The 13,776-nt window shown below is 35.9% G+C and overlaps 1 long non-coding RNA gene across 1 annotated transcript; it reads left to right on the top strand.

Annotated features, from left to right (window-relative positions):
• Window positions 1-3,219: 3,219 nt before the first annotated feature.
• On the top strand, window positions 3,220-6,532 carry LOC121412271. Its single transcript, XR_005969587.1, has 2 exons — window positions 3,220-3,485; window positions 5,954-6,532. It is a non-coding gene; the product is annotated as an uncharacterized LOC121412271 (long non-coding RNA).
• Window positions 6,533-13,776: the final 7,244 nt, after the last annotated feature.

Below are 13,776 nucleotides of genomic sequence, written 5' to 3'. Positions count from 1 at the left end.
AACATTGTATATGTAAATAGTAATGTAAGGGCCTTTTGTACACGAGTCTATTAATCTTGTGTGGTGAATGTTATTTATTTGAAAATGCAGCCTCCAAACGCTGCATGGGCCTTTCTAGAATCAAACGTCTTGTTTTATAGGTATTTTGTGAACAGATCAAATCAATGTATTTTTCATGTCACAAATTTTTCAAATGTCCTGTTATAGATGAAATGATATATTTATGTTTATCCTATTTACCTAATATATTACTGAAATCAATTTTGTTTTTCTAAAGAGGCTTTATAATGAACATGTTTAGATATGATATACATGATACGATGTTATTATTCTTATTGTGTAATACTGTATATTATTACAGAAATTGTCATTTGTACAGAAGAATAAATTACTATATACCAGTACTACTGGACAGATCATATTGTTGCATTGTCTGTATTTTCCTTTTTGATTTTGAGTCACAGTCACATAATCACTTTGTCGGTCTCATCATCCTTTTCAGTTTCTCAGCTATGCCCAATACTGCTCATTTCTTGATACACCTTTTTATTTTAATTTCATATCAAATTGCTTTTTGAAATAACCAAAGTCCTGTCCTTCGGGTTCACTGTATGCAAGATTTTTAATTTTAATATTGCAATAACCACATTAGAATATCCATCTAAACTAGTGTATCTAATCATTATAATGATAACAAGCAAATCATGAGAAAATCCTGTAGGAAACTATTTTCACAAAAGTCTAATTTCACATAGTAAAAATTACCTCTAACATAACGTGATTAAAGTGTTGTTAATGCTACTAATTCAATAATTATATGATATGGGATCACAGCAAGGGATGCACTGCATAATGATTATGTAACTCAATCAAACATAAGACAGACCTATCATTGTAAAGCTTATAGAGTTTCATCTGAAATACAGGGTAAATAAGTAGATCAATGCTGCATATTCTAAATTTTTATGTAATTTTTATCTTTAAATTCTGGTTTCATATTTGGAGAAAATTGGCTTGCACGCTTATTTCTTATTTATTTTTTACAAAGTCATTGCATGAAATATAAAGTAGGAGATGCATGGACTTTCCATGTTCAAACTATGTTTTAGGGATGTTTCTGGTATGTTATTTTTTTTTTTTGAAGTGCCTGTTTTTAATGGGGAAATGTTTTGATGGTGTCTGATCAGTGATGTGAAAATTCAATGTGTGTGCATGTATATGCATGTTTCAGACCAACATTGACGATTGGAATAGTGTGAGAAACTGGTGAGGTGATTGCATGCTCTTGATACCTGCATGGGCCCTATAACACAAAGGTTAATGATCTATCCCTACTGAGCAAAATGACGATGATCTTTATAGGCCATTTCATTTAGCGATTGATCATTACTTGTAATACGGTGCCCTGAAAATAATTCAATTTTGTTCCTTTTCTTTACAGAACATAATTTTTGTGTTGATAATTTTGTGTGGGGTGTGTGTTGTCATGGAAAATGATAAATAAACCAAGTTACTGTTGTCATAACTCATATTGCCAAATCCATGGGTAGTGATAGGTCATTCCTATATTAGCATATGGAGGGGCGGGTTCCAATGTCTTCCACCCCTTTCCCTTTCCTCTTATGCGACTCCAACTCTAATTTTCTTAAACAACAAATGCTAAAAACAAAAGGCATTTTGTGAAGTAAAAGAAAATTGATGTTGAGTTTCATGAAATAACTTTTAAAGGACAAGTCCACCCCAAGCAAAAATTGATTTGATTAAAATAAGAACAATCCAACAAGCATAACACTGAAAATTTCATCAAATTCAATGTAAAATAAGAAAGTTATGACATTTTAAAGTTTCGCTTAATTTCACAAAACAGTTATATGCACATCCTGGTCGGTATGCAAATGAGGGAACTGATGACATCACTCACTATTTCTTTTGTATTTTATTACATGAAATATGAAATATTCTAATTTTCTCCTCATTGTCAAGTGAAACAGTGATCAATACCTCCCTGAACATGTGCATTGCTTAATACTATATGATTCAGTCAAGTCGGTCCCTATGGTCATATCTGTAATAAAATGAAATATTGTATAATTCGAACGATAAAAATCAAAAGAAATAAAGAGTGATGGACATCATCGACTGACTCATTTGCATGTCACTGAGTTGTGCATATCACTGTTTTGTGAAAAATAAGCGAAACTTTAAAATGCCATAACTTTCTTATTTTATATCCGATTTTGATGAAATTTTCAGTGTTATGCTAGTTTGATTTTTGTCAATTTATTCAAATCAACATTTTGCTGGGATGGACTTGATCTTTAAATGTATATACAAAATCGTTACTATTTCTTCCTTCTCTCTCCTCAGAAGAAAAAAATAATAATAACATTTCTATAGCACCTCTTCTTGGAAAGGTACAAGGCGTATTGCATATAAAGCATTTAAAATTAAACTTAAAGAGTCAAAAGGGGCCTTCAAAAGCAGCTTCTTTTGCAAAATTAAACTTAAAATGAGAATGAAAATTAAAGAACATTGAAGGACCAGTGTTCTCTTCCACACCTACCCCTTTCTCTTCTTCCCTCTATTTTCTTTCGATAACCTCCCTCCCTCTGTCACATTCTTTCTCTCATGTTATTACCAACCCCCATAAGGATAAAGCTGAACCCGCCCTTTCCTAATAGACTGGCGACTGAGCTATTAAAATATTGGGGGCAGCATATCGATTACTCCCACCCCACACATACAATAATCATGATAATGTTGACAATTTGAAAAAAAATAATGATATGCGATGCCAATAAATGTTTTTAAAAAGCATCGGAAAATACTTGAAAGCCATTAAATCTGGCATAAAAATGCTATTAAACATAATTTTACAAAACTGTATTTTTCGGTGCAAAATTCTGTATTGTATTTTTTGACATCTATTTTCACTTTTGCGCCCCCCCCCCCCTCCCCTATCCAAAACATGCATGGTCCGGCGCTCCTTATCTACACGCTTGATGTTCCATGATTTCAGTGATTTATCATCGCCTTCGTATGAATATTATAGCATTTATCAAAGTTAACCAAATAAACATGCAGCTTGGAAATTTATTGAAACGACAGTGAGGCAATCACTATGAATGAATCCTTAACAAAACGACAATGGCCGCTCGTATCTGTGTTCATGGTAAAGCACAGAGGCGAACGAGAGAACAATGGCGGGAAATTTTTGAAAAGCTGATAGATGGGCAGGGGGCAGGCGAGAGTGAATGCACGTTTAACTGACATGAATGCAAGCCACGTGACAACAGCAATGGCGTACACAAGAAGGCGCCACAACGACCATGAGGACAGCAGAATCTATAAACAACGGTTATGTGTTCTCAAATAACTTGACATCCGACGGATTTTCTTTCCTGAGTTTACTGCTTACTTGTGAAAAAAGGATGGAAGCTGCAGTAAGTGATTTCAAACATTAATTTGGCGATAACCATTGCCAGGTAAGTGAAGTAACTATCTCAATTTTAAATGTTAGAAAACAGTTTCAACGTCTGCTGGAACCTTTTAAAACCTCGCATCATAGTAAGTGCAAAGAAATAGGTGTTTGCTAACTCCTATACCAGTTACATGTAAGTCAAACCATAACAGGTGTTAGCCAATTTTTATTCAGACTTTATATTTCTCTATTATTCAAAGTTTGAGAAAATCTAACAAGATTAAGGATATCTTTCTACGGAATTGTTTGTTTCTTTTCATTTTTATCTGATTTGTGATATTTTTTAGCATTAAAGCCATTATATTTCTCTATTATTCAAATCAACTTTTTGCTAGTGTGGACTTGACATTTAAACAAACTATAAGTCTATGAAAATAATGTTTTCAAGGTGTGTAATTGGTGTATAAACTAAAAAATGAATCTCAAGATGCGACAGCTGAATTTATGAATTTATAATTTAATGGATGATGGACAGAAGCGTAAAGAGCAAACAAAAGCGTTGGAGCGTTGTGGTCCAGAGGATTAGTCTCCGGACTTTGAAACAGAGGGTCGTGGGTTCGAATCCCAGCCATATGGCGTAATTTCCTTCGGCAAGAAATGTATCCACATAGTGTTGCACTCGACCCAGGTGAGATGAATAGGTACCCGCTAGGATTATTCCTTGAACGCTTTAGCGCCTGTTAATATGGCGGCTTAGCTACAGCCGGGGTAATAATATTATAACAAGTATCAAAGCGTAGTTGAGCATAGTAACTGCGCTATATATTAAAAATTGAGGGCAACATATCATATTTGAGGCAAAATTTAAACCTTTTTTTCAACAAATATCAAATATTACGTCAAAATCCACAAGTATCACGGTTATATTTTAGGAGAAAAGAAGAATAACACTTTTGCTAGCTCACTTCTTTCGCTCACAACTTTTTAGTAATGTTCTCCAATTATCATAATGAATAAACATTTTCTTAAATCTAATAATTTCGGGTAGAAAACAATGATGCAACCTTGTAGATTACATCCCACACTTCCCTTATGAAAATATTTGTGGCCGCTCGCACGATAGGCCGAGATCTCAAAGGGTGATTCAACCCCTTCCCTGGTCCCAAAAGCCTATCCTGATAAAACAGTGACATAATGACCTAAATGCTTGATGGGCATAGCAAAGCGTATATGAAAACAAATCTACAAGGTTGCGAATGAGACTTTAGTGAAAATTAAATTAATATTGAGCTATTAATATCATGCATGTATTTCACCTTTTCGCTTTCCTATTCTTGTTGTTTCCCCCTTTTACTCGTTTTCTTGGTCATGGGACTTTGGGAGGGGTGAGCTCCTAACCCCCCCCCCATCTGTACGCCATTTTTAAAAGTGTATTTTCCGAGTTTTTATGTTTTGGGCAGTCCACCCAATAGGCGTTGATTTGATCAAAGAAAAGAAATTTACAAGAACCCTGAAAAGCGACATTTTTTATTTCATAAACAATCACCTTTCTGGTGGAATGTAAAAGATAAAATGAGTGTGCAACGTCAAGTCCCTCAATTCGGATGACTCGGTGTTCTATATTTTCTATTCAGTCTTTCAAAGTGACACAAAATCTTATGTAAACACTGTATAATTTTTCTACGATCTCACCAAAAAGCTGTGATGTCAAACATTCCGAACCATCACCAGCGAGAGAAAATGCAGTGCAATGATCGCATACATATGAATGCATAAGATTCATAGGTTATGTAACCAGGCATAAATTATGTCTATTATAAAAATGTTAGTTATGTACAATCTGATTATCGGCTGATTTCGTTGCATGAATGGGATCTGGGGGCCGTTTCATAAAGCTGTTCGTAAGTTAAGAGCGACTTTAAGAACGACTGGTGAACCTTTCTGACGCTCTTAACTTATGAACAGCTTTGTGAAACACCCGCCTGGAGCCGTTTAAGGGATATGGTGTTTTGCAAGTTAAAAAATGTCCCAAAATATTTGGAGATTTTCAACAAAAAAAAAATCTCGTGCTTATGAAATTCCTCAATGCACTCCCATAGGAATCGATTTCAATTGGTTTCAGGGATCTTGCAAAAGATCATTTAACTCATTTATTATCATGGAAATCTTGATCGGAAGTTGGCTGTTGAATTCTATCACCAGCATGGTCAGAGTGAAAAAGTTACAATTGCAACTCTTCAAGAAACAGGGGGTGTTTCATAAAGCTGTTCGTAAGTTAAGAGCGACTTTAAGAACGACTGCATGGTGATCCTTTCTTATGGCGAATGGTATATTCATTGGCGATGGGTTAGCGCGTAAGAAAGGTTCACCAGTCGTTCTTAAAAAAGTCGCTCTTAATTTACGAACAGCTTTATGAAACGGCCCGGGCTCTTTGTCTGTTATTTTGTTGGATGGCATAAAAGAGAAATGGAACATGACTTGTATGTATAGACCGTTACACTTGTTTCGTTTTCTTTCCCTTTTCTCCATCAGCGCAAGAATTAACCCGGTGTAGACCAATCGTTCTACCCCACCCGACACGACCGACTACCGCCTATTGCAAAAACATCCTGAGCTATGATTGCAAGAGGAATATATACGCTCGAACACACATCACTATCCATCCGGCCTGGTCAGCGAGGGATAGAACGGGATTGTTGCTTGGATGGCATCTGCTTCGAGTGGGTGTTTCATAAAACTGTTCGTAAGTTAAGAGCGACTTTAAGAAAGACTGGTGAAATACTTTTACGCATTTACCACAAGAAAGGATCACCAGACGTTCTTATAAAGTCACTCTTATCTTGCGAACAGCTTTATGAAACGACCCCAGGATTCATCAGTAGGTGATGACGTTCAGGTGGATAAGAGAATGTTTCTTGGATGACATCAGTAGGTGATGGATGGGTGAAAGTCTTTGGGTTTTTGTTTAGTAAAGGCCCCCCCCCCGGGGGGAGTGGATACCATGCGCGACCATTGGGTCTCGAAAAGCACCCTAAACACGTAATTTCCATATTCTGAAAATGCACCCCTTAACAAGTATTGACGAGTGAACCCCTACCCTTAACACGTATTAATTGTCCGTGGGGACATTCCAGCGGTTTAACCTAAATGTTCCTTATAAGAGAGAGATATTCAGTCATTATTGTTTAATCATGGACATATAGGTCCATGGTTTAATTAAGGTTTATATGCGCCAAACGAGAGGGAATCGTTCGCGGAAGTCACTTGGAGTCTTATCTTGTTACTCGCGAGAAACTTTTATTAGAAGAAAAAAAAAAGGCTTGCGATTTTGCCTTTTAAAGGTATTGTTTAACTTTGTGAGCAGCCGATTTAAAAAATTCTCAAAACCAAGATGAAACATGTGTACAAGTGCATGTACTAGAACCAATAACAACCATTATTGAGATGAAAAGCTAAAACTACAAGGCATTAAACCCCGATTTTTTAAATAGGCGTCTGATAGACACCTAAATAGTAAATAGTACACATAAGTGTATGGGATGAAATCAAGGTGTTTCTGGTCATTTTATATTTCAATTTTTGAAGCACTAAATTATTTTCGAACGCAATTTTTTCTGGGCTTCATAACATATTGAGACACAGGTGACAAGTGGGACCTTCTCGCTCAGATTTTTTTTTAAAAGTCCAACCAATGTTAACCAATCACTTTAAACGTTAGCAAGCCATGTGAAATACTTATTGAAGGAGAATGTTTCAAATCTAGTCTTTAAAGCAAAGATCGAAAAGCTTATATCACCGAAAATAAAAGTCAGATTTTGTTTAATACAAAAAGTAAATGCACGTTTGATGGTAAGAAAAATAACCCTTATACGGTTAGGATGTGAAGAAATCAAAATAACAATTACTTTGAATAAGTAATTGTCCTATAAGTCTCTCCCCTGTATCTTTCTAATATTCTATTTATTTTGCAAAATAAGTGCTAAATGAGCTATTCTTAGATTAAAAAAAAACAAACCTATACATGACAAGGGAGGGCAAAATGATATTTGAATGTTAATGGCCTGAAACAACGCCAAATTCAAATTTTACCGTTTCAAAATGTTCAATGTAGTTAATTTGATTTTAGGATACTCCCACTTCATATACTGTAGTTTATTTAAATATACAGCACACCGTAACAATATAAGAAGGGCAATTCCGTAAATTAATTAACCTTTTTATACATCCGACCCTCATTTTTCTTCGAGTTTTACTTGAATTATAAACTTACCAAAACAAGGTCATTTGAGAGCATTGCAGACTATCATAAGAACCAGGGGCCCGTTGCGCAGAAAGAGATGCAATCAATCGCAACTCTAAAAATCATGCGCAACTTGCGGATTTTCAACCAATCAACAGCGCACAATTGGGACTTGCGATTGATCTCTTGACTTGCTTTTAAATGGACCCCAGAAATCAGAGACAGAAAATTATATGAAGGTCTCACATACATGGGGTCAGACGTATATATTTTATGGAATTGCCCAATAGTATCTTCATATGAGATTTAAGGCCGTTAACAATAAGAATTTGAATAGAAATGTTTTTATTATATGCTTTCAATGTATTCTTCTACAACCTTTGTTAAAAATGCAAGTGGTAGGCCATTTTTTGTTTTCTGAAGTGCACTTGGTAAATCCGAACCGTACGTTCCTCATGTTATTTGGGCAAAGTTTTAGAATTAGTTAATTTTGTCTCCCCTCTCTCAATGCAAACGAGCTAATCTTGGGCCCATTTCATCAAGAGTTATCTATTTTAACTTAAACATTATGGCAACTACCTTTGAATTCTTGATTGTGATTGGCTGTTGAGCCCCGTTACCATGGTATTTGACATAAAGGCAAAGTTACAATAGGTGTAACCCTTTATGAAACGGACCGCTGGTTCCTAATCTCATTCTTCTTGGGGTGATACGAGGTACCAATCCCTGTACATCCTTATAAAGTGTATTATAACTCTTTGTGGAATGAATTACGTATTTTATAAAGACATTTTCACTTGCCAAAGTAAAATACATTCTCAAAAGATGCCAATCTCACTCCAAAAGAGAGTGATTGTTTTATTTCGAGGAGTGTGATTTGGGACCAGGTTAGCTTTGTTTTGTATTTAGAGAGTGGACTATTAAATGATCTATTGTTACACCTCCTTTTTGGCTACTTGTGTTTATTTCTCGTACCGGTTTGATATATAACTTCTTTCATTCCCCTCTCACCCTCAACTTTTTTTTCTCTCTCTCCCTTTCATCTCCTCTCTCCCTCTGAATTACTACGCCATCATGTTCATCACCATCATTCATCGCTTACTTATATTGCTTAATCGTTTATTCCTGTCTCTTTTCTTCTCTTATGGTTGTCTCTGTTAAATTTTCATTCATCTTAACACTTTCCTACTTAAATCTTTCAAAATTTCTTTCTCGACCCATCACAAACGCTCACCTCTCTTTCTCCCTCACTCTCCTTTTCATAAGATGATCATTCCTCTCAAAACCTCCTCATTGCATCTCTTCCCACTTCTCTATTTTCCTTCCTCCCTTTTTTAAAATCATCACCTATTTCCACACTATCTTCTCTTCCCTTTCTGTCCCTCCTCCCCTTTCTTCCTTTATCTCTCTTTTTTTGCCTTCACGCTTACTCTTCTACCGCCCCTCCCCCCTCTGTGGTCCTTTGTACATTAGCAGAGAACATTGTGATCACCCAAGGAAGGGACTTTCAAACTTGGTTGTGCAGATTCATGATATTTCTGAAAGAAGTGCATTTTGTCCTATTATTTGAATATTTGACAAGCCAAGGGCATAAAAGAGAAAAGGTTTATCACTAAAAATGAAGGTGTTTGGTCCCCAGAAGAAAATGACGAGCAAAAGAAAAAAAGAAATTGTTTCAATTTTACAGGCAGTTGCATCTCCCCCCCCCCCTCACTGTCAAGCAACAAAATTTGAAAGCCCCTTTATATTGGCAAAAAAAAAAGTGAACTTCATGAAATGCAAACCTGATCAAATCATTTAATAGAATGGAATTATCTTCTAATTATCCTCAGATCCATAGCCTATTGTGGAGCAAGAAACATTTTTGAAATTTAACTTTATCCAGTGTAGACATAACACCATTCACATTTCCAATTTTGCAGTAATTTTTTTACGCTCTGGAAATTTAAATTAAATGAATATTATAAAAGATATTTAAAATACAGTTTGAATGTGTGACAAAATAAATAAAAAATCTGTTTGAAAAAATAATTTATAAATTTATTTTCATTTCATGAAGTTTACTAATAAAAAAATTCAAATGTTGCAAAGTGCATTGTTATTTAGTTATCAAATTTGAATAAATATTTCATTTTTCATTTCTATGGGAAAAAAATCATTTGGAAGGAGATTCAAATATTTCATCTAAAAAAAAAGAATATGGCAGTACTGGCTGTTATGGTATTAATTGACATTTTATAGAAAACTGCCCTAAATTTCAATCCATTTTGCAACATTTTACCAAGTCCTGAAACTTGATTTGGGAAGATAGCTAATTGAGAGTTGTACATCAACGGAGTAGGAATATAAAATTGAATGAAAAGGGCAGATAACCATCCATTTAAGAGAAACTTGTGATATATTTAAACAATTTGCACTTTAAGGAGAGGGGGAGTAATAAAAAATGGCTCAGATTAACTTTGTATTCCTTTGTTGGATGTGCAACTGTCAATTAACTATATACACAATGTGTAGGGCTGACAATAATTGTACAATTATTTGACAGTGTGCTAAATATATTACAATAGAAAAAAAAATACAAAGGGGCAAATAAAAAATAACAGCAAATTTTCCAAATATTCCTTGTCAAAGAAATGGGAATTGTACAATGATGTCAGTTTTTTACACATTGGTGTTCCCCATGACAAGTTTCAGGAAAAATGCAAGGGGGGGGGGGGTGGGGGTGTCGTAGAGCACTACAGAGGGACAGAGCAAGTTCTTTTCATGGACTATGCCATAGGTACTGTGCGAAATTAGGAAACTGAAAAAACATTTTTATTTTCAAGGGATTTATTTAACTGATTTTCTGTGAAAAAATACAATTAAAAAAAAATGACCAGCAGCCAAGAAGATTCATCCAAGTTGGAAGGTTACCATAGCAACTGACCTCCATTAAATGGAGCAAACCCTGACCCTCACAAATGACCAGCAAGCCTGATCTGAGCTGGGGTCTTGACAAAATCACACAATATGTGACGCCACCACCAAGAGTACTATTTCTAAGCATTCAGGGCGGGGCACTTGACACTGCCATTCATGACATACCACATCTGTAATGCAGGTGCTTTATTTGCAACTTCAATGAGACATTGTGTAGCTTTGTGTAGCAAGACAATGCAAGGTTTATCCCATCCTTTTTCGCCTAAACCCCTCCCCCTTTGTTCTTAAGACCTTTGTAGTCTTATTCAATCCTTGAACAATCTACTCCCTTGCTAGCCTATAATCTAGGCAGAGACTGCAGCTTTTGTTTTTGCCTTTATGAGTCTGATGCTTTAATGCCAAACAAAATACGTCTGATGTGGAAGACTATGCACGTCACCGCATTTACACTCCAGTCTTGCATTTGTTCTTGCATTTTTTAATTGACTTAAGATTTGCTGCAGGTTCTTCGGTATGAAACACTAGAAAGTTTTGCACCGCGAAGCAGAACAAATTCAAAAGCACAGTAAATATATTGAAAATGCCCGTCAAATGACAATGAACAGCTGGGAGGTTTTTGTCAAAAATTGGTGAACCAGAACAGCAGTTCCTGAGCTGACAAAAAATTGAAAATATGTCATTTGTCCAGAGTCTAGGACAAAACTGCTGTTTTGATTCACAAATTTTCGACAAAGACTTCTTGGTTGCTCTTTGTCATGAAGGGATTTGGCAATACACTTTCTATGTTCTTGAAAGCGTTCTGCATCACGGTGCAAAAACTCCCTACTGCCACTGGACATTTCTCAATAAAAAACTGCAATAACTAACACGAGACCGGAGTGTAAAGGCTGTGGCATGCTTAGTCTTCAACAGCAGATGTATACAGTATTGCCGACATATCTCGTAACAGTATCAGACTTGTAAAGGCAAAGACAATATTAGCTGTAGCCCCCGCCTAGATTATAGGCTACTCCCTTCCTCACTACCATCTCCCCTCCCCTCTTCTTTCTACAGGTGTCTCAGTCAATCCAGTAATTGTATTCTCTCTTCTTATCTCCCTGTACTATCCGTCAAGGGGACCATTTCATGAATATTCATATCAGTGATTTTCACAGTCAGATGTTATAAGCTACTGTAAATCAATGCATCTGACTGGCCAAGAGCAAATAAGTGATAATCACTGGTAAAAACTCTTCATGAAATGCTCTCCATATCCTGTCAATCTTTCTTCATTTCACATCCTTTCAACATTTTTTCTCCATGACTGATATGTTCTATTTATTTTATTAAAATTTATAAAAAAAGATGAGTATTTGAGTATTATGATTAATCATTGTCACAATCCTTTGTTTATTTATGTATATTCATCATTTTATTGTTATTTTAAAAAGTTTTTTATTTCACTTTTCTTTATTCTAGGTTTTAATATTTTTCTATTTATTCATTTTTGTGGTTATATATTTTTCATTTGATCTATTTATTCTTTTATTATTATTATTACTTTTATACACACTTTTCTGTACATGATGCAATTGTGTTCCTATGAACTTCATTGAACACTGCATTTTGGTGAAAAGAAAGAAACCAAAAGGGAGAACAAGTTGATATCGTTTTTTTTTTCTTTGTTTTTCTGTCAAGGGGACACCTAATGTTTGTACTTACAGTATTCACCACGTATTTCACACAACTCTGAGAGATAAGGCAAGGGGCAGTTGGAAAGACATGGCTTGTGAAGCTAGACCTAATGGGTTAAATCCTCAACATAGGCTCGTCCAGAGGATGTGCACTTAATAATCCCACAATGGTTTAATAATGGCCTATCAATCATAACAGTACAATGCATGTATTCTAGTTGTGAAGCACAATGTCAAATTTCAGAGATGCAACCTAATACAATGTCTATTCCTTCAGCCAAAGGGTCAATAAAAGCAATGTCACATTTCAGAAATGATACAATAAAAAGCCAGAAATTCCTTTCACACTGGGATGTAGGAAACCACTTCTTTGGCAAAAGGGTCATTGAGAAGCAATATCAACTTTCAGAGACAGCACTTATGAAATTTCAGACTGGTTCTGAATAAATGTAAGGAAACAATTTCTTCTCTAAATGGGGCAATGACGTTGGAACAATCTGACAGGAGAGGTCATCCTATTACACTCCTTATCTACAAAAAGAACAATAGGCTAGAATACCGTGCCACACTTTCAATCTATGTGAGGATATTGTTGACGCTCAGAGAAACCTCCCACTCTGGCTCCTTGTCGTAGGAAATGTCACCATCCTTTATTCACAGTGAGTGAATCCCTAACTGGACAAAGCACAAATTGAAGAATTCAGAAGGCTGACTATCGGGTAGATTACTGCCCTATCCACATACCAAAAGGCGAAAGAATAGCTAAACACCACCAAGTCAAGCTCCAGGACCTGGTTAAGAAACTCCAACTTCCCTGAGGTGAAAGACATGCAAGTTCCCATGAAAGATTTTTAGATGAAGGGATATAGATGTCATACTGGATTGTTTCCAAGTGAGGTCAAAGTTGGGGATGAGACTAGAAATGATCAACTAGATCTAGATCCACCAAATTTTTTTAGAATGACACAACAAATAGACCAACACAAGAAGACAAAAAGAACAGCGTCGTACGAGAAGTACAAGAACAGCGTCGTTGTCCAGTGGATTAGTCTCCAGACTTTGAAACAGAGGTCTTGGGTTCAAATCCCAGCCATGGCGTAATTTCTTTCAGCAAGGAATTCATCCAGTGTGCTGCACTCGACCCAGGTGAGATAAATGGGTACCGGCAGGAAGTAATTCCTCATAAAGCTGTGTGCACCTGAATAGGTAGTCTAGCTTAGCCGGTTAATAATAATAGCAGGGCCCGCTGGGAGAACAGTTTTTGGAACTGAATTGGCTATCCTGGGTAAATATACCATTATTATTATTCTAGCAAAGAAGTAAATTCCAGAAGACAAAAAAGTTTAGATGGCATGAGCAATATATGTCAGAGAACCATCATGTCTCTCAATTATTATTCAGACCACCTGTAACGGCACCAGAAATCAAGTACACAGACAACTCATGAAACTCATTAGAAACCCAATGGAACCCATTAGAATGGCCGATTATGAAGCATGAGCTGGGAAAACTCCATTCCTTCA

The sequence above is a fragment of the Lytechinus variegatus genome, chromosome 3 (genome assembly GCF_018143015.1).
Source record: "Lytechinus variegatus isolate NC3 chromosome 3, Lvar_3.0, whole genome shotgun sequence".
NCBI lineage: Eukaryota > Metazoa > Echinodermata > Echinoidea > Temnopleuroida > Toxopneustidae > Lytechinus > Lytechinus variegatus.
This window is presented reverse-complemented; position numbering and strand designations above follow the sequence as displayed.